Below are 22369 nucleotides of genomic sequence, written 5' to 3' on the forward strand. Positions count from 1 at the left end.
AAATGAAGTAGGGAATAGACCAGAGTCAAGAGATGTGTTATTATGTGAGTCAGTGTTGGTATGACTGCAGGAAAAATGGCTTGCAAGAGATGAGAGGGAATGGGATCAAGCGGACAGGTGGTTGCATGGCTTGATAGCATGAGATTGGACACCTCAGACTCAGATAGCTGGGAAAAAGAGGTGAGTGTGTGTGGTGTTGGTGGTGTATCTTGCGTGTTTGTTGTAGGTGCAGCAAATTGAGCACTGATTTTTGCAGTTTTGGTGCAAAAGAATGTAGCAAAGTCATCAGTAGTGAGTGTGGAGGATGCGGGTGGAGGAGGAGGATAGAGGAGGGAGGAAAATGTTTTAAAAAGTAAGCGAGGATTGGTGGCACTGTTGACTTTCTGACGGAAGTATGTCTGCTTTGCAGAAGTAACCTCAGCCGAGAAAGAAGACAAAAGAGTTTAATTTGTTATGAGCTGTTCAGGATTTTTAGTTTTTCGGCAAATTCTCTCAGCAGCCCGAAGTTTTGAGCGATGCTCACGGAGAACTTCAGAGAGCCAGGGTGCAGGAGGACTGGCCCGGGCTGGCCTGGATGTAAGAGGACATAGTCTGTCTAGACATGATGCTAGCGTGGAGCAGAGTGTATCAGTGGCACTGTTCGTATTGCAACAAACCCCTTATAAAAGTCTTTTTTTTTGCATAATAGGTCTCCTTTAATGCAAATTAGATTTATTCAATAAATATAGTGGCACATTCAGAGTCAGTGGCAGTGTTGTAATCTACTCCAGAAACTACCTTCTCATTTCATTTTAACTACATCTATGATTTAAACCTTGATAGATTTTTTTTTAATGTTAAAATATGTTTTGTTATTTTCTGCATGTAAATATTAAAAAAGAAGCTCAAATCATTGTCTAACTTCATAATCATCATTGACTTGAACTTTAATAGACACTAAAATAGTGACAAAATTCTGAAAAATGTCTCTTTACACTCCTAATTTTGTTCTATATTTTCTTAATCCACTTTCATTAGATTTTTTTAGCTGTATAAAACTGTATAAATGTTAACATGAGTAGTAAAAATTAATTGTAATTTTCCCCCACTGTTGATTTTCTGTGTTTTGCATCTGTATATATTGTATCTTATTTTGTATTTTCCATTATTGTATTAAATGTAAATTGTGATAAACCCCCTCGTCAAATCCACTTTTTATATTTAGATTAACTGAAACATGGAAATTATTTGATTTAAACTTATAGTAAAACAAGGCAGCAAGATAATCTCTAAAATTAACATTAATAACAACTAATTTACAAATATACTAATAATTATATGAAATAAACATACACATTTTTCTGAAAGTTTCCTGTACTTTCAGAACAAGTGCATACAAATCTAAATGCATGTTAATTATTACCAAAAGACGGACAGCTACAAGTGACAGTTACATTTTTCTTTGGCATTTTAACTTACTGTAATCTGACAGGTCTGGAGGTCTGGTGTTTTTTTAATTGCACGTAATCAATGTAATCAGTGCTTTATGCTCATCAAGTCAATCTGTAGCTTGTTTACGGTGTTTGTCAGTGTTGTGTGGAAGTACTGATGGCTTTCCAATCCACACTGGATCTATATTTGGAACTCAGCTAAAATTGACCAAGTTACATATTTCTTTGGGATTTCAACTCGCTGTTATCGGTCTGGATCAGTGTTTTTATTGCACATAATCAATGTAATCAGTGCTTTATGCTCATCGAGTCGATCTGTAGCTTGTTTACGGTGTTTGTCAATGTAATGTGGAAGTACTGATGGCTTTCCAATCCACACTGGATCTATATTTGGAACTCAGCTAAAATTGACCAAGTTACATATTTCTTTGGGATTTCAACTCGCTGTTATCGGTCTGGATCAGTGTTTTTATTGCACATAATCAATGTAATCAGTGCTTTATGCTCATCGAGTCGATCTGTAGCTTGTTTACGGTGTTTGTCAATGTAATGTGGAAGTACTGATGGCTTTGCAATCCACACTGGATCTATATTTGTAACTGTGCAGCTGTGCAGAGATCCGGGATGGAGAAGACAGGAAGAGCTGCTGGCTGTAAAGTCTGCTTCCTACACCAGGGCTACCTAAAACTACAGCAGGACAATGTATACAGCTGAAGTCAAAATTATTAGCCCTCTTCTGAATTTTTTTGATTCTGTTTCAAATATTTCCCAAGTAATGTTAAGGACATTAAGTTAAGGAGTATTTCCTATAATATTTTCCTATAATATTTGTTGTTCTGGGAAAAGTCTTGTTTGTTTTATTTAGTCTAGAACAGCGCAGTTTTTAATTTAAGTAACATTTTTAGGTCAATATTATTAGCCCCCTTTCAACTTAATTTATTCATTTTTCAACAATCTTTCAGGCAAACAAAAAAAAATAAGGTTAAAAGATTGAACAGAAATTAATTATTAAATGCATTAAACTCTTTTTAAGATACAGTGCTATTTTACATTATATTCCATGTCTGTAGCCAAACTATCCAGAAAACAGCACTGTTTATTTAAGTTATATCTTTGCTCTTTTGCGTTTATCTGAGTTTGTACTGTAACTGGTTTATTATATTTTATGCAGATGTGCTGCCTTATAAAATCTAAAATTATGAATCCAAATAAAGCTATACAAGTCATCTAGAGAGATTCAATTCATAATCACAATATGCATCAGAGAAAAACTAAATATACTTGACAGTTTTTTCCAATTTCATGCATCCCCACAAGGGCTGCATGATATTGCAAAAGAGTGACATTGCATTGTTTAGTATTAGTATTATTAGTATTATTAGTATCATTAGTATCATTAGTATTAGTATTATTAGCATTATTAGTATTATTAGTATCATTAGTATCATTAGTATTAGTATTATTAGTATCATTAGTATTAGTATTATTAGTAAATTAGTATTATTAGTATTATTAGTATTAGTATATTAGTATTAGTATATTAATATTAGTATTTAAATTTATTATTTGATGGATGGATGGATGGATGGATGGATGGGTGGATGGATGGGTGAAAGAATGGATGGATGGATGGATGGATGGATGGATGGATGGATGGATGGATGGGTGGAAGAATGGATGGATGGATGGGTGGAAGAATGGATGGGTGGAAGAATGGATGGATGGATGGATGGATGGATGGATGGATGGATGGATGGATGGATGGGTGGAAGAATGGATGGATGGATGGGTGGAAGAATGGATGGATGGATGGATGGGTGGAAAAATGGATGGGTGGAAGAATGGATGGGTGGAAGAATGGATGGGTGGATGGATGGATGGGTGGAAGAATGGATGGATGGATGGATGGATGGGTGGAAGAATGGATGGGTGGAAGAATGGATGGATGGATGGATGGATGGGTGGAAGAATGGATGGGTGGAAGAATGGATGGATGGATGGATGGGTGGAAGAATGGATGGGTGGAAGAATGGATGGGTGGATGGATGGAAATAATAAATTTAAATACTAATATACTAATATAAATACAATAATGCTAATTATTGGTGTTTTATAGAGAAGTGCTTCTGCATAAATCATTATAAACTAGTCGAAATTAACTTCAAACTACAGGGTGGGCCATTTATATGGATACACCTTAATAAAATGGGAATGGTTGGTAATATTAACGGCACATTAATATATGTGAGGGGGCTTGTAAATAACTCCTGAAAGAATAAAGTTATGTTAAAACCAAAAACATCATTGTTTTTTCTTGTGAAATTCCCAATAAGTTTAAGGTGTATCATATAAACGGCCCACCCTGTACATTTTTTTGGGGGGGGGGGGAAGGCATACAAATGAGAGAGAGAGAGAAAAGTGCTTTATATGTGACTGGTATATCTTAATGGCACAAATATTTAAAAATCTAATATAAATTGAAATGTGGGAGTCTTCACTCTAAAAAAAAATTATTTGAAGAATCTTTGTTACAAATGCTACTGTTTCCTGTGTCTGAATGCTTTAAACTCACTTGATATGTTTAAGAGAAAACAAAAACACATATTATAAACTTTAAATCCACAATCTATAAACTTTACCATTAATCTACAAGCTCCTGTTCAAAAATAATCCATATTTGACATTGAAGATCCTGCGATGTGACTATTGCAGACATGCGCATTGTTAGCAAAACAGTCTAAATTATGAGGCAGAATCATGTAAAATAATTGATTAAATATGATATAAAGAGGCTTATTATTAAATGCAGGGTGATTCAGCCACATTTTACAGATGCTCAATTAGGGTTGGGTACCAAAACCCGGTACCATTATAGCACCAGTGCCATTATAGCACAGATGCCTTTGTAACCGGTATGTACCGGATCAAATCAGCATATTTCTTATTGTTTATTTCGTGAATAAAAGCAGTTTTTACTTTAAATTAAAATAAGGTCAGTATTATTAGCCTCCTTTATATTTACTGCATATTTTTGAAATACACAAATCAGTTACAAAATAATTTGACTAATTATTTCAACTTTCGTAGTTAACTGATTAAGTCATTAAATTAAACTTTAATCTGAATAAAAGGCTATAAAATACTTAAAGGAACTGTCTGAATGCAACTGTCTTGCAAAATAACTAGTAAACTGTTATGCACTGACTGTCACCATGGGGAAGGTAAAAAAGTAGATATTAGAAATTAGTTAAACTATAATATTTAAATTATATTTTTCTAATAAAATTACTTTTTAAAAGATTTTGTCAAATAAAAGATTTTTCTAGAGTCATCCACCATAATTTTGTGGCTAAAAAGCATCGGTTCAGGCACCGTTTTGGCACGGGTATCGTTTTAAAAGTATAGATTTAGCACCGTTATCGAAAAAAAAAAACGATACCCAACCCTATGCTCAATCATCCAAAACTTACAAATGCACATTGTTATTAACACCCATTAAACAAACAAAGTCAGATTACATCAGGCCTAAACAGGAACCAAACACTTGACCATGCCGGTGATGCAATGACCCGGTTTAAAAACAAACTAAAATGATGCTATAAAACATCCAACATTGCGCACCATCAGAGCAAAGCCTGAGTAACATGCATTTAAAATGAGTTTCTGGTTTACATTTCCTTCATGAATGTGGAACACTGGACTGACTCATGCGTAGCCTCTGTCAAATATAGACAGTAATATCCAGTTGACTTCACTTCCTCAATGCTTGTACACAACAATCATCAGTTCTGGCCTGGAGGCAACAGAACAGCAGACAGACTCATTGTAATAATAATAATAATAATAATAATAATAATAATGCTCAATCCCACAATTCCTTGAAGGATTCCTGCTCCATTCCTTCTAGATCACAAAGTGTTTTCATGCATCTTTTCAATAAAGCACGCAGCAAAATAACACGCTAAAAACAAGACATTTGGTTAGAAACTTTTTGCACAGGAGTTAAAGTAAAAAAGAAGTCTGCAACACTAAACGTAAGGGTTCATATTTACGGAAGAGGATTGGGTCAGGTTATTTAAAAAAAGAAAAGAATAGAAGATCAAATTAATTTGCACTATTTTTATTTCTTAATCCAGTTCTGGTAAATGTATTTATTTTTATTATGTATTATTTTTTTTAAAGACAGAAACGAGAATGAATGTTAGTATTAGTGTTACGATCATAATACAAGACATTTATTTGATGGTTAGAGAAGCTTTTTCACAGGAGTTAAAGCAAAATAAAATCATTTTCTTTGCAACGCTGAATATAGTGTAAATGTTGCTATTTGGGGGAGGTGGGTCAGGAGGTCTTTTTAAAATTGTAAGAATAGGAGATCAAATTAATTTGTGCTATTTTTATTACTTGTTATAAATTCATTCATTTTTATTTTTTTGAAAGGACAGAATAGAGAATAAATAAAAGTGTTATTATTAGTGTTATGATCATAATGAGACTTTTATTTGACAATTTAAAGAAACTGTTTTCTTATCTGTTCTGGCAACATTCAATATAATGTGCATATGCTTATTTGTGTATTCGACTGAAATGTTTTCATTTTCTAGGCAAATTATTGACTAAACAGCTACAAAAAGTTAAAGCCACATAACAACATGTAAATAATATGACAACTTCCCTCTAGAGCAGTACATTTGCATAGTATTTATGATAAGAAAACAACAATAGAAAATAGATTGAACGATTAAAAGATCAAAGTTTTATATAAATATTTAGAATTAAAACAAAATAGAGCATAAATAAGAGTGTTAGTACTAGAAAGTCAGAGCAAGTTATTTAAAAAAAATAGAAAATAAAACAAAATATACACAATGTGATACATGTTTAATGTAAAACAGCAAAATATACTATATTATATATTTAGTCATTTGTACACTTACAAAATTAGCTTCAACTTGACAGACTATTGCTGCATTCTGTTGTCTTGTACTTAAATCTAGTCTAAAATCTTATGATACAGTAGTTCAGCTATGACAATTTAAATCATAGAATACTTGTTTGTTATTTTGATGAACTGTTATTATTATTATTTTAAAAAAATCTTATTATTATTATTATTATTAAATCAGATCACGAGAGGAGAAAAATGAACTACTAAATTAGCTCTTTCACCTAACTATCAGATCAACTAAACAGATTTATTAAAATTGTGATATTTACAGCATACAGGTGTGTGATAATTGGCGGTTCATTATGCTGTGGTGACAAAGGAAAATTAATGAATTAACAGTGTGTTATAATCTTTAATATGATTGTCACGATGCTGGAATTCGATACAAGTCCATACTGAAATTTTAAAAGCGTCCATATCCCGTGAACATTTGAGCGCTGTTGAGCACGTTCTTAAACAGTTGTGTTCAACAGAAATGACTGTGATTGGCCATGAAGGTCATCAGTTTACCCAACTCATCGCTGTTTACTGAGTGTAACCACATATATATGGACACTGGAACATTTTAAAGCCGTGATTCATCAGCGGATTGCTTTTATGTCAGCCTATAGACAAACCAGCTGATCAACGTGACTTTGAAATGCCCCAGTGTACCTGTATCTGTGTTTACACTCAGTAAACAGCGGTGAGTTCGGTGAATTGATGACCTTCACGGTCAATCACAGTCATTTCTGTTGAGCGGGTGAACACAATGGCAAATCAGCGATGTTTAAGAACGCGCTCAACATCGCTCAAATGTTCACGGGAAATGGACGCTTTTAAAATTACAGTACCGATTGGTATTTGTATTGAGACAACCCTTATCTTTACTAATATGTTAAATGTATTTTCCACAAACCATGGTTATTTTACACTAATTAAACCTTAGTTACCTTAATTCCATGAGGATTAACTCATCAAGTCACCATGGAAAGAAAAAAATCTAAAACTTCAGAACATTGAAGTCTTTGGCAGGTCTTTGTGTGTCCGTCTCAGTGATGTGTTTGAGAAGTGAATGCAGATGAAAGCCACCGTGTGTTTAGGCACTCATCGAGAGTTGTGCTGTGGTGAACTTCACATGTCTGCTTATATAAGGCCAAGAGCTTCAGTTCGAAAACAAAGCGTGGCGTGGGAAAGTGTGTAATTGCGATGTCTCCAACATTTCCAGTGCTGCAATTGCAAATAAACTGACATGACCACAGTCCACAGCACTCTGAGAGAGACTGCGTTTCTCAGACATTTCACAAAGTATCAGTCCAGACACTTATTTCACAGCAAAAAAACTATTGCCTACAATATTCATACAGAAAAAAGCTCAAGACTTTTCAATAATTTCATTATGACAATATGTGAAAGACAATAATGCGCAATTTGCACGCAAGGTGTCATTCAAAACCATAATATGTAGACAGTATTCACAGTATTAAAGTATATTTTCATGCATATACTGATTTTAGATTTACTGACTATTCATATAGTCGTTTCAACAGTAAACAAACGGATGAATTCAAAATAAATAAACATTTTATGCTAAAATATGTTGTTTTTTTTCTGCCAAGTTCTCAAATTTAAACCAAACTTTTATTTTTTTCCCATGTTTAACATTGTAAGTGGCTTTGTGAGGGTCTACATTTGTCATATAAAGTGGTCTAGATACAATCTACATTGTATAAAATAAAGCTCTATAATAAAGAAACTGACTTTCCTTTTTTTTTTACCATTTACGGTTTGGTGTGGGACGATAACCGTTTTCAAGGTTTTAAAACCGCCAACATTTTCTGTAATAGCGTTCCTAAGGTATGTGTAAGATTTATTTATATATTTTTTTAATTGGTTAAGACAACAGTATCTCCAGCTGAAAAAATATCCTAAGATGCAATTTAAAACGGTAAAGAAATCAGTGTTTTTGAAACAAATAAAGACGGCAGAAGTCAATGTTTCATTTGAATTATTTAGCCAGACGTGTTTACTGCTCCAAAACATCATAAATCTTTCAAAATATATTGTTTTCAAAGGGGAAAAAAGTTTTTGTTTTTTACCCAGACATTTAAAAAGAATATATTTTAGAGCAGTGAGCACAATACCGTGATATTATTATCAAAGGTTATTATACTGTCAGAATCTTATACCGGCCCATGCCTACCTAAGGGTGCTTTCACACCTACATGTTTGTTTCAGAAGCTGGCTCGTTTGCCCAGTTAGTGTAGCTTGTTTGTCATATGTGAATCCTACAATCGCCCTCGGATCTGCACCAAATCAATCGGCCTGAGTTGGCCTGATGGCCTCAGCTCAATTGAAGCAAACTCTGGAGCGGATAGATTGTAGTGAGAAAGCAAAACGAACCAGGCTATATCACAGTGTATAATGAATACGTAATATCAATATATACGGCTATATGAGGAGAGAATTATTAGTATGGAGGGAAGTCATTCCTACTGGTAAATGTCCATTTCATGTTGAATACGAAAGTGAAAGCATGCTGAAATATTAGAGTGCTGTTTATCCGTTAGGAAAATTGACCAAAATTACCATCTGATAACTTTTCCATATTTTAATAATATTTTATATTAGGCTTATTGTTTTGTTCATTTCTGCACTGACACCTCGAAAGAAAGATCAACATTGATCTGCTTCGTGATTTGACCGCAGTCTCGCTTCATCAGTTATTAAGCCTATAATGCATAATTCTAGACAACGTTTTTTAATAGATTGACTGATTCAATAGAGTTGACAACTGAAATGAGGCTGTATGAGAAAGTTTGACGTCTCTGATTTATATTTGGTGACGATGTCTATGGGTGTCATAATTAAAGCGCACCTTTTTGCTTATAATGTCTTATATCGCTTGTCATTATAAATTAAAACAACGATGTGACAGCCGAGCAGAATTCGTGGGACTCTGAAAATAAACCCTGAAACTCTGACCAATGCAAGGAGAGTTTACTCGCATGTGACTTATTTTAACTATTTTGGTCCGTTTAGAAACTTCTGTGTGAAAGCGAACCGCACCAAGAACAAAAATAAACATTGTAACAATTTTACTCCCTGTTTTGGAACAAAACAATCTACAAGACTCGATACAGCATCAGCCAATAAAAAAATACAATAAATATTTATTATGTGCATCTTATATGCTGCATTTTGTATTTTAGAAAATGTGCCACGTTCTGTGACATGACAATCTGTGGTTTTATACATTCAATTTATTTTTATAACTGGTTTGACTACATCAGTGTTTTGTAATTAAACAGACCGTTCTCATCATAATCAACTATTATTATAGATTAAAAAAATATTACATCATAATAACTTCATTAACAACTTAAGAGTTTATACAAAATAAATAAATAATGACAAAAATGTACATTTATGGGTGCTTTCACATCTGTGGTTCGGTTCATTTGGTCCGGCCCAAGGGCAACAAATGATACACTGTAGCATTTCTCAGCCGTTTTGGGTCCTTTCCACACCACACTGATTGCTTTGGTCTGAACCAGTTGAAATTAACCAAAATACAGTCATGTGACAAAATCCACATCACTCATTGGCCAGATGCTATTAAACGAATTTCCTGAACTGCTTTTCAATTGGCCAGAATTAACGCGCTGGAAAATGCCAATGAAACTGCCGCAACTAAACAAACCGGCAGACACAAAATGTCGCTTTTTACTATTATAGGAGCCATATTACTTTTCACTTTTGATTTGTATACTGATTAGTTTGGGTTTCACAGTGACGTTTAATGTTTTTAGTCACGTGAGCCTACCTTGCACCTGCTAGACCAAATACAGCTCGTGCACAATCACACCGGTGTTAGGAGGAGAGAAGGAGAGTGGGGTAGCTGTACTTTTTTGTTGACCGCCACAGCACACGCAACAACGCAACAACCCTATACAATGCAATAATCAGCTCCATAGACAACAGGTATTTAACTCAAATTGATGTTTTGTTGGTCATGTTTCAACTATATATAAAGTTTTGCTAAAAACATCTTGGGCTCAGCGTGTCTGTCTCAGCCATCAGCGCGTCACAAATTACAAGGACCCTCACTGCCTCTCCAGTGACTTGACAAATCAGGAAGTCGCAATAACTATGGAGGGACGACTGCGCTGGCTGATTGTATCCCTGCTTATAATACACTATATAGTTTGTATACGTCACTTTAGACTAACTATACATTTCAAGAATGAAGGTGTGAATTAATTTAGCTTAACTGCAACTGCTCATCTTCCGGAAATATTACCAACAATCCATTAGGTAGTTTTTCCCTCCCTCTCTCTGTGTTTAAAACTGTTGGTAAAGCCCTGTCAACAAATATTTTTCCTCCACACCCCATAAGACGGGACAGCACATCGGACTATGGCAGCTGGATTAGTCCAAAAAAGGTGCAGTATTTTTTGCGGTTGTGTCTGTTTTAGTTCGGATTATGTTCTCACCACAAAACCGCTCCAGGGTTTATTTGAAAAAGAAGGTCTCGGTATGCTTTTTTGGTCCCCTTTTGGTGTGCACTCGAGTGCGATTGCTACATTCACGCCTGCCGAAATGAACCGCACCAAGAGGGAAAACGATTCTAGTCAGATTCAACCGAACTAAATAAGGCAGGTGTGAAAACACCCTAAAATATTAGATAAAGATTTTTCCAGGACATTTTTGATGAATAACTTTCCTTCGGCTTAGTCTCTATTTCAGAGGTCACCACAGAGGAATGAACCGCTAACCATTCCAGCATATGTTTCCCACAGCGGATGCCCTTCCAGACGCAACCCAGTACTGGGAAACCGCATACACACTCACATTCACACACACACACTCATACACTACGGTCAATTTAGTTTATTCAATTCAGCTATAGCGCATGTGTTTGGACTATGGGGGAAACCGGAGCACCCGGAGGAAACCCACACCAACACGGGGAGAACATGCAAACACCACACAGAAATGCCAACGGGCCTAGCCAGGATTTAAACCAGCGACCTTCTTGCTGTGAAGCAACAGTGCTAAACACTGAGCCACCATGCTGCCTTGATGAATAACTTACAAATAACTTATAAATAAAAAATATCACATTCTAATAAGAATATGCTTTATGGTAAGAGACACCTGACAGTGATTACACGCTGATGGTAGACCATCATTACTCAATAAATCCAAGTGTTCTTGAGTCTCCTGAAGACAATGCTCCTTAGCAGGAGAGCAGTGCATTTGGCACAGTTCACGCAGGACAACAGCCAAAGCAATCTGACTGGAGAATATGAGGTCAAATATCACGTCAAGTCAGCGGAGATGCACAAACACTGAACAACAGCTCCTTCACGATGAATTATTCAACACGATCATGATCAATGAAGCATATTAAGGTTACACTGCAGCATACAGACTTCTTATTCATACACCTTAAGAACCAATTCTTGCGTAAAAAAATGTTTACACTACCTGAAAAACCTGTTACTAAGTTATCTGCAAGTTACTTACCATTCATAGAGATAACCGTTTCTGTTGCTGTCGTTTTAGATTACAGTGCCCTTAATTAGACCTGTCACAATAATCAATAAATGGACTTATCGCACAACACATGGACATGTCCTCAATCATTTTTGGTCTATATATATATATATATATATATATATATATATATATATATATATATATATATATATATATATATATATATATATATATATATATATATATATATATATATATATAGCCCATACATAAAAACCAATTCAAGCAACATTTTAGCTGATTGTGCAACATCTCGATCTGTATTGGAGCTGTCAGTATGGTTAAAAAATACACTATAGTATTTACTATAAATATATAGTATACTATATTTTCACGTGAGTGTCTGACGACTGACAATAGATCTGGTTATTATTTATTTATCTATTTATTTTATTATTTATTTGTTTAGGATATATGTTTTTGCGCATTCTGATCCCAATGCCTCATTATTAAATTGTTAAAATGACTATAAATAAAGGTAATATTCTTAAGACTGAAATATGATTGTTCTTTGGAAGAGTGTACTTGCATTGTGATGATATTATATTGTCATTCTGGCATTATATAATGATGAGTGGCATAAAATGGTCTCAAAATGATAATAATATAGTTTAATCGCAATATATTTTGGTGCAATATATAATACAACAAAAATCAGATATCGTGACAGGCCTACCCTTAATATGTTTTTTTATAAACATCTTTCACGCACTGGGTATAGACCTTATTTTTCAATGAAAAAAAAAGAAATGGAAGTGAATGAGGCCGGAAGTCTCGAGCCAAAATGATTCAAATGGCTGCGCCCACTCGTACGCAGAGAATAAGGTGAATAGACGGTGGCAGATTTTCTAGTTATTAATTGCTTAAGCTTTAATTAAGATATACAATGTTATCACGATATTGACCCAAGCTGCAAAAAAGATTACTTTAACATGTATTATAACCAAAACGTAATTAGCTTTATTGCTTTATTTTATATACATGTTCAGAGTAAACATATTATAAAGCTAATTAATTTGCAAAAGGATGAATGTGCAGTAGGTAACACTTTATAATTAAATCTCATCTGTCAATGATATTTAAAGGGGGGCTATTATGCAAAAATCACTTTTATAAGGGGTTTAAACATAGTTATGTGGCAACAGTGTGTGAAAATAACCAGATTCTGATGATAAAAATGTATTAATTTTATTGTTCATAATCAGACTTGATGAAAACAGTCTGCAGAAACACTTTGATTGACATTCTCCCTTTGTACGCATCATCAGAGTGGGAAAGCCCCACCCATTAGAGACCATCTCTCCCGCATTTGCATAAGATGTTAGTCTTGTCTTTGAATCTTCCGCTATACTGACACGCAGGCATTTGTAGCTCCGCCCTCTTTAAAAATGAGCACAACCTCATTTGAATTTAAAGCGACAGTCACCAAAACGCCACAATTAGGATCAAAGCATAAAAGGGTCATTTTAAAAGTTATTAAACATTATTTGTGTGGTGTTTTGAGCTCAAACGTCACATGCACACTAGGGACATCTATTATAGATCTTGTAAAAAGGGGCATAATAGGTCCCCTTTGATGAATTAAAATTAAAAGGTTAAATATTAAATAAATAACTATCCATGATATTTTGAAGTTGAAGTGCCCACAACATATTGTGCAATATATCATGACATACTGAATTTAGCGTTTACCCTACCATTGAATTAGGGGGGCAGAAGCTTGAGTTTTAGGTGAACTACTTTATTAAGAACCTCAAAATATGCGGTCAGCACTGTTCATTTAATTTCTGCAAAATCTAACAAGTGTAATTCACCAAAAGAAAAAAAGAAAAGAAAAAAAGGCATAATTAACCGTTCAATCTGAATCTCAAGCCAATGTTAAACTGCTATAATCACCCTAGAATGACCTTGCTAAAAAAAAAGACTATCTGGCAGAAACAAAGCTATGGCGCTCACAATCTGTCATTTGCAAACCATAACACACTCACTGCAAAGCAATACAACTATTTTGGGGATTACAGAAGCAAAAGCCTTCCTTACTTCATTTTTTTCCATTCATTCCTATGGTCTATTTTTGCGAACCAGCTTTAGATGAGATTGAATTCAGAGATTTGTGCGTGGATCCCAGCATGCACTGCACAGACGATCAATATTGACACAGACATGAGACACCATGTGTGCTGAGGATCAGCTCTGTAGTCCTGAGCGACGATGACCACTTCCTATTTTCAGACAGTGCAACACAATACTAACCGGCTACCCATAGAAACACCTACTACAGGTTTTTTAAAATATAAGAAGAGGTAATAGCGATGCGTTATTAATAATAGCAATGTTTAATAGCGATAAATGCATTAAAAATAAGAAGAAATATAGATGCTTTTGCAAAATTAGGCACATTATTAGCTCTTTTAGACAGCCAAATATATTTTTCCATAGCTATCTTATCTTTGCAACAGCAATTTAAAATATTATGCATTACATGGCAAGGCAAGGCAAGTTTATTTATATAGCACATTTCATACACAGTGGCAATTCAAAGTGCTTTACATAAACAGGAATAAAAGAAACAAGTATAAGAGAAATAAAAAACAAATAATAAAATGGTAAAAATAGAAATAAAATAAAATAAAAGCTGATAAAATGTGTTATAAAAGAATTAAAAAGAAGAGAAAAACATAGTAGTTCGATCTGTCGGACGTAGCACAGTGCTCATTCAGTAAAGGCACAGCTAAACAGATGTGTTATCAGTCTTGATTTGAGCGTGCCTAATGTTGGAGCACATCTGATCATTTCTGGAAGCTGATTCCAGCAGCGAGGGGCGTAATAGCTGAAAGCCGATTCACCCTGCTTTGACTGAACTCTTGGGATTTCTAATCTATTTGATCCTAAAGATCTGAGTGATCTGTTAGGTTTGTATTCAGTGAGCATATCTATAATGTATTGAGGTCCTAGGCCATTTAGTGATTTATAGACCAGTAATAATACTTTAAAATCTATTCTGAATGTAACTGGGAGCCAGTGTAAAGACCTGAGGACAGGTGTGATGTGCTCTGATTTCCTGGTTCTGGTCAGAATTCTGGCCGCAGCGTTCTGGATGAGCTGTAACTGTCTGACTGTCTTTTTGGGAAGGCCAGTGAGGAGGCCATTACAGTAATCCACCCTGCTGCTGATAAAGGCATGAACAAGTTTCTCTAAGTCTTCACTGGAAACAAAGCATCTAATTCTTGCAATGTAAATCATGCATTAGAGTATAACAGAATAGAAATAAGTAAATTAAATAGAAATTTATGTGTGCATGACACTGAACGTTGGCGTGTTATTGTGGTATTTTCGAATCTGTCATGAAATTAACACCATGTCCTAAAAACACTGTGACGGTCGTAAGGTTCTGTTAAATAGTGTCCACTAGATGGAGGTGTTCCATGATCTGGTATTCTTTTGGAGTGTCGAACAGGTGCGGTGTTTTGCCGTGATTACGTTTGGACCAGGTGTGGAGTGTTACCTCTGATGTGCGTTTGGATAAAGACCAAAAGAACAGGACTGCGGGTGTTCATCCTTCCCTCTTCAGCCTTGGAGTTTTTTTGTTTTCTTTTCTTTATATTTATGTATTAATTCACTTAATTTTTGATTAAATATATTTAAGTTGATTTGAATTTCTGGTTTGGATATTTATTTGGTTTTGTTGCTACTTCCTTGAGCCAGGAGGTTGTAACAACACGCAAAATGATATGAGAATAAGATGAGATCTTTTCATGTTAAAATGAGTTTTTGGTCCTAATCATCTGCGATGGTGAGGCACAATTTTTAATTTAGAAAAGCTTTCAATTTCGTGACGTTGCAGCAGAACAATAGGATATTCTACTATGACAATGATCACCTCATGTACAGATTATGTGTTTTATTCAGTGTTAAATGCTCCCAAAGTGAGTTTAAACAATTTTTTCCATGACATTTATTGCCATACTACTGAAAGCAGCAGCAGTATAGTTCACCTCAGATCTTGAAAATAAAATAACTAGCAGATGGTTTGAAAATTAAAGTCAGATCTGTGATTCAGTGCAAACCAGCAACATCAGTGGCCAATTAATAATGCTCAAGAAGTTTAATGGGTTTTAATTAGACTAAAAGACTTTACCATTTCGTTGGGAGTGCAGAAGATGGTATTTAAATGATTCTATCATGTCGTGTGACAAATTGCTTGTTGCTGGAATCTTGTCGTGTCGCATGTTGTAAAGACACGGTGTAAGTGTCAACTTAAACAAGCAGTTTTGACAGACATTTGTGTGTCAAAGATGAACCGTCCTCTTTTGGTGACGGAAATTTGGTTTTTGAATAACTTTTTTTGAAAATGTCAAATATGTTTGCATTAGTGTTCTATCATAATTGAGCATCACAAAATATCAATGCAAAAACAAAAGAACATACATAATATGACCTGTACATAACCTGACAAAAGTCTTGTCACCTATCCATTATAAAACAAATAATAACTGGACTTCTAGTTAATCATTTGGCATCAGAAGTGGCTTAAAGACAAAGGCCTCTAGATTACGCTTATTGTACCAAAATAAAATATAATCATGCCTTGATTTTTAATTATTTCATTAGGACAGTAAGGTCTGACTTTGCTCAGACAAAAGTCTCATCACTGAACAGAAATAATGTCCAGTATAGAATATAAAGTCATGGTGGAGAGGAAACAGAATGAATATTGTGTCTGACTCCATCATGAGCTTGGAGGACTGCATCCATACATCTCTGCAATGACTCAAATCACTGATTAATAAAGTCATCTGGAATGGCAAAGAAAGCGTTCTTGCAGGACTCCCAGAGTTCATCAGGATTCTTTGGATTCATCTTCAATGCCTCCTCCATCTTACCCCAGACATGCTCAATAATGTTCATGTCTGGTGACTGGGCTGGCCAATCCTGGAGCACTGTGACCTTCTTTGCTTTCAGGAACTTTGATGTGGAGGCTGAAGTATGAGGAGGAGCGCTATCCTGCTGAAGTCTTTGCCCTCTCCTGTGGTTTGTAATGTAATGGGCAGCACAAATGTCTTGATACCTCAGGCTGTTGATGTTGCCATCCACTCTGCAGATTTCTCGCACGCCCCCAAACTGAATGTAACCCCAAACCATGATTTTTCCTTCACCTAAGTTGACTGATTTCTGTGAGAATCCTGTGTCCATGTGGGTTCCAATAGGTCTTCTGCAGTATTTGTGATGATTGGGATGCAGTTCAGTAGATCTGAAAAATCTACCTTCTGCCACTTTTAAAAAATGATCAACTAGAAGTCAAGTTATTATTTGTTGTTCTAACAACTGGGACCAATGACAAGACTTTTGTCAGGTAGTGTACTTTTTAGTACTTTAAGTATAAAGTAATAAATGATCATAAATTTCTAAATATTAGATAATTTTATTTCAAATGATCAAAATTCTTGCTAACAATTGTGCAAAACTTTATGGTTTAAAAGATAGTGACTGGTATAATTATCTCAAATGAAAATTATTGAATATTTTTAGTCAAACTGCAATTCAATATCTTCTGTATATCAAGGTAAAAAAAATATGATAGACAATATTACTTTCTTTTAACTTTTTTTGTAAATAACACTGAATTAGCCAACACTTTTATTGTTTTGATGCTTGAAAACCTTTTTTTGGCCTTGACCCATTAACAAGAATAGGTTTTAGTCTTTATGCTCAGGACACGTGACTGATTTAGGAGGTTTTATATTATTCTCTCACACTGGCAAGTGTAACATAACTCTTGTACAGGATGAGTTACCTTTATGATAGTGCTTCTGGAAAAGGAAAAACACACGTCCAAACATGTCTAAAACTCCCTAAACTGTGAAAACTTCACCAGTGTGTTTCAGGTAAGATAGCTACTTTGTACTGTAGTGAAGATTAATTTAATTGCATATGCACTCATTTAACAAACATGTATTATATGTTTAACATCTTGTTACTGAAGAACTTATGTGTTTGTTGAATTTTTGAAGGTTTTATGTTGTAAATTTTTTTGTACACATGGAAAAAAAAGTGTTTATTTACTGTTGATTTTAGGGTAATTACTGTATTTTTAAACTTATTTCACCAAAAAAAATCTATTTACACTATAACAATTTGTATTTTTACATATTAAGAGAGTAAAGTTATGTGCTGTTTCTTAAATTACAGCAATTCAATGTATGTAATATACTATTTTGGTTTAAATAGTTTAGTTAGGGCAACACAATTACTCAGTGGTTAGCACTAACGCCTCATAGCAAGAAGATCGCAGGTTTGAGTCCCGGCTGGGCCAGTTGGCATTTCTGTGTGGAGTTTGAATGTTCTCCAGGTGCTCCGGTTTCCCCCCCAGTCAAAACACATGCACTATAGGTGAACTGAATAAACTAAATTGGCCGTAGTGTATGAGTATGTCAGTGAAAGAGTGTGTATGGGTGTTTCCCACTACTGGGTTGCAGCTGGAAGGGCATCCATTGTGTAAAACATATGCTGGATAAGTTGGCGGTTCATTCCTCTGTGGCAACCCCTGATGAAATACTTTCAAGTAACAGTTTCCATATTGTCCTTACTAGCCACAGTACATTTATATATAGTTTACATAACAAATAGTTTACTCCAAAATGATCATTTGCCATTCATTTACTCATCCTCAAGCTATCAAAGACATCAACTTTTCTCTTCAGTATCATTAACAATTAATTTTTAAACTACTTATTTCAAATGAGCTTAAAAAACACAATTATTGAGGGTTTTTTGGACAACTTAATTGTTTTATGTTTAATCCACTTAAATTTACAAAAACTAATGAGTTAACTCAATTACTTCATTTTGTCCCAACCCAAATCGATTGTGTGGAACCCAGCATTTTTTACAGTGTATAGAGTGTGAGATGATCATGAGTGTGATCATATTTTGTCTGTGTGTGGTTGTGGCATCTTAAAATAAGAGTTTCAGCTACAAACATGGTGCTTGATCATTCATAAAATGCAAGTCAAAGCCTACCAGAATTTTTTAGAGTCAAAACATTTGTAAAGATTGAATATTTGGCTTCATAAGATGCCAATATATTGCTAATGACATGGGGATTTTCAAAAGCGCCTGTAGCTGTTGAAAAAGTTATATGAATCACCAAGGCCCCCAGTTCCTCAAACTTCTCAAACGTTCTACTGACGGAAAAAAAAACACATCTATCATCTGTGATGGCCTGAGGGTTAGGAAATGATCAGGATTTTTTTGATTTTGGGTGATTATACCTTTAATAAACAATAGTTTATACTATTTGGGGGGAGGGGGGTGCTGCTGACCAGCTCCCATATAACAATAAGATACAGCATATAAAATCTATATGAGCAAATCTCTTAAAGGGGTCTAAAACGGGTGAACAAATTTTATAATGTTAAAAATTTACAAAAAACATGCTTAAAAGAATTCCAAACAACTCTGTGATACATTTTATTTTCCTTTTGATTTCAGTACTTCTTAAAGGGATACAAAGGTAAAGTAATCTTAAAAAAAGATTGAATGAAATTAATCAAAAGTTACTAGAAAACAAAAAAAATATTTAAATGAAAAACTAAATCCAAGAAATATCGAAACATTTATATTTGCTGTTTTTAAACTACTTATTTCAAATGAGCTGAAAAAACACAATTATTGAGGGGTTTTTTTGGACAACTTATTTGTTTTATGTTCAATCCACTTAAATTTATAAAAACTAATGAGTTAACTCAATTACTTCATTTTGTCCCAACGCAAATCGATTGTGTGGAACCCAGCATTTTTTACAGTGTATCGAGTGTGAGATGATCATGAGTGTGATCATATTTTGTCTGTGTGTGGTTGTGGCATCTTAAAAAATTGCCCAAAAAAGATCCACATGATCACCAACAACCCTTCAATACTATTTTGTAACATCATATGACCAAACAATTAAGGAAATTCAAACCCAAAACACTTAACTGGGCCTTGTAAAAATCCCCAATTCCACACAATGATCAACAACATTATCTCATCATCAACGTATAAATTATTACTGAATTCATCAAAGCAATTAGCAAACCTCAATGTTTAAACCAATCAACAAGATGATCAAACTGGGTGTTTAAAATCCTACATAATTGTCAAAACCCAATATAATGCTTAAGGCTTCTAAACACCTTCACCAGATGACTAAACACCTCCAAACTTAAACGCTGAAGGACCTACATTGAGAGTGCAACATTTTTATTTGTAACGTATGTGTTAGTGTCATTGAGTTTGTAAGACAAGTGTGAGTATTGTCATTTTTTGTTTATTTGCTTAATATATATGCTGAATAAGTGGTATATTTGTTTAAAAGGGGAGAAGGGTGTGCATTGTAAATTCTGTACTAGTTCTTATTTTTATTTTAATCATATAATTGTTCAACAAAAATATTTAAGAATGAATAAATAAAAAACGCCTCCAAATCTCATATAAACTTGCTGTTTGGGTCTCATAAAACCCAAATCTAAACAGTAAAAAGACTAAATCAATCTGGAGCCCAATATGACAGATTTTTGACAGACAGTTTCCAGTCTCCCATTTGATCATAAGTTTTTAACATAACCTTCACCTAATAATAATACAGTTGATCTTAATATATATATATATATATATATATATATATATATATATATATATATATATATATATATATATATATATATATATATATATATATATATATATATATATATATCCATAGGTTGGATATATTTGTTTAAAGAGGGGAGAAGTGTGTATACTTTAAATTCTTTATTAATATTACTACTGCATTAATATTTGAAAAGTTAAATAAATGTAAAATAAACCAAAACAAACAAACAAAAACGCCTCTAAATCTGTCAGTCATAAACCTGCTGAACAAGTCCATGTTTCTGTCTCATAAAACCTGAATATGACGACGAATAATAAATGACAAAATGAATCTGGAGCTCAATTTGACAGACTTTTGACACGTTTTGAGTTTTCAGTCTCCTATTTGGTCCTAAGTTTTTAACACAACCTTCACCTAAACGTTACACAGTTGATCTTACATATGCTTGTTGTATATGTTTGTTTTCAAGGAGAGGGATGTGTGTATTGTTAATTCTGTTATTTTGTACTAGTCCCTTGAGGTAAAGTAGGTTTTATATTCACACATTTGGACTTTATCCTTAGTAACAATGTCAGAAATGTATTCTTTACTATCTAAATAGTGAAATCATATTAGCAGCCAATTTCTATTACACCAATATTCACAGTCAACTTGAAGTCATAACTACATGTGATTTCAGACCTTAAATTTAATGTACCATGGTAAACAATATAGGGAGCGTGTCACAGATTTCACTGAATGAATGTGCGAATTTAAAACCAACTTTACACCAATTACTAGTCCTTGTTTATTATTTGTATTATTTTTGCATTGTTATTTGACAAATAATATAAAAGCCTCCAAACCTCAAGAGCACGTTTGGGTCTTATAAAACTTAAATCTGAAGTTCTGATCTGAAGACAGATATTCTGAGTTTCCATTCTCTCATTTGATAAGGTTAACACAACTTTAACCTAAAGGTTCTACAGTTGTTCTTAATGTATATGCTCCATAAATTGCATATATTTGTTTGAAGGGGTGTGTATTGTAAAATATGTTAATCTGAACTAGTTCCCATTTCATTATAACAGCATTAATACTTGAAAAAAATCTAATAAATGTTAAATAAATAAACCAAAAAAAACACACCTCCTAATCTCCCAAACTCTTATAAACCTGCTGAATAAGAGTCCATGTTTGGGTCTTACAAAACTTGAATCTGGAGCTCAATTTGACAGATTTTTTGAAAGATTTTTGACATAGGTTCCAAGTTCCCAGTCTCCCATTTCATCCTAAGTTATTACCACAACCTTAACCTAAAAGTTCTACAGTTGTTCTTAATATATATCCTCCATAAGTTGTATTTATTTGTTTTAAAAGGGGGGTATTGTAAATTATGTTACTCTGAACTAGTTTCTATTTTATTATTACAGCACTGATATTTGAAAAATCTAATAAGTGTTAAATAAATATAACAAAAAACGCCTAAAACTTGCCAAACTCATATAAACTTGCTGAACAAGAGCACATGTTTGGGTCTTAGAAAACTTGAATCTGGAGCTCAATTTGACAGATTTTTGACAGATGTTCCGAGTTTCCAGTCTCCCATTTGAGCCTACGTTTTTAACACAACCTTCACTATAAAGTTACACAGTTTATCTTAACTTGAAATCAAACTCCGGCCTATATGAAGTGTTTACATTTATTGGACCCAACTGACTGATCATGAGTTCAGACGCCGCACACACCCGTGTGTTTACACCACTCAAACACACTGTAAACTACTGAAAACTCGACCCATCATGATTTAAACTTAGCTTTTGGGGTGAGTTA

At 34.1% G+C, this 22369-nt stretch overlaps 1 protein-coding gene across 2 annotated transcripts in view; it reads right to left on the minus strand.

Moving 5' to 3' along the window:
* Positions 1-22369, minus strand: part of lrch3 (leucine-rich repeats and calponin homology (CH) domain containing 3) — an 81943-nt gene that overhangs the window by 59213 nt on the left and 361 nt on the right. The window lies entirely within an intron of this gene.

The sequence above is a fragment of the Danio aesculapii genome, chromosome 18 (genome assembly GCF_903798145.1).
Source record: "Danio aesculapii chromosome 18, fDanAes4.1, whole genome shotgun sequence".
Classification (NCBI taxonomy): domain Eukaryota; kingdom Metazoa; phylum Chordata; class Actinopteri; order Cypriniformes; family Danionidae; genus Danio; species Danio aesculapii.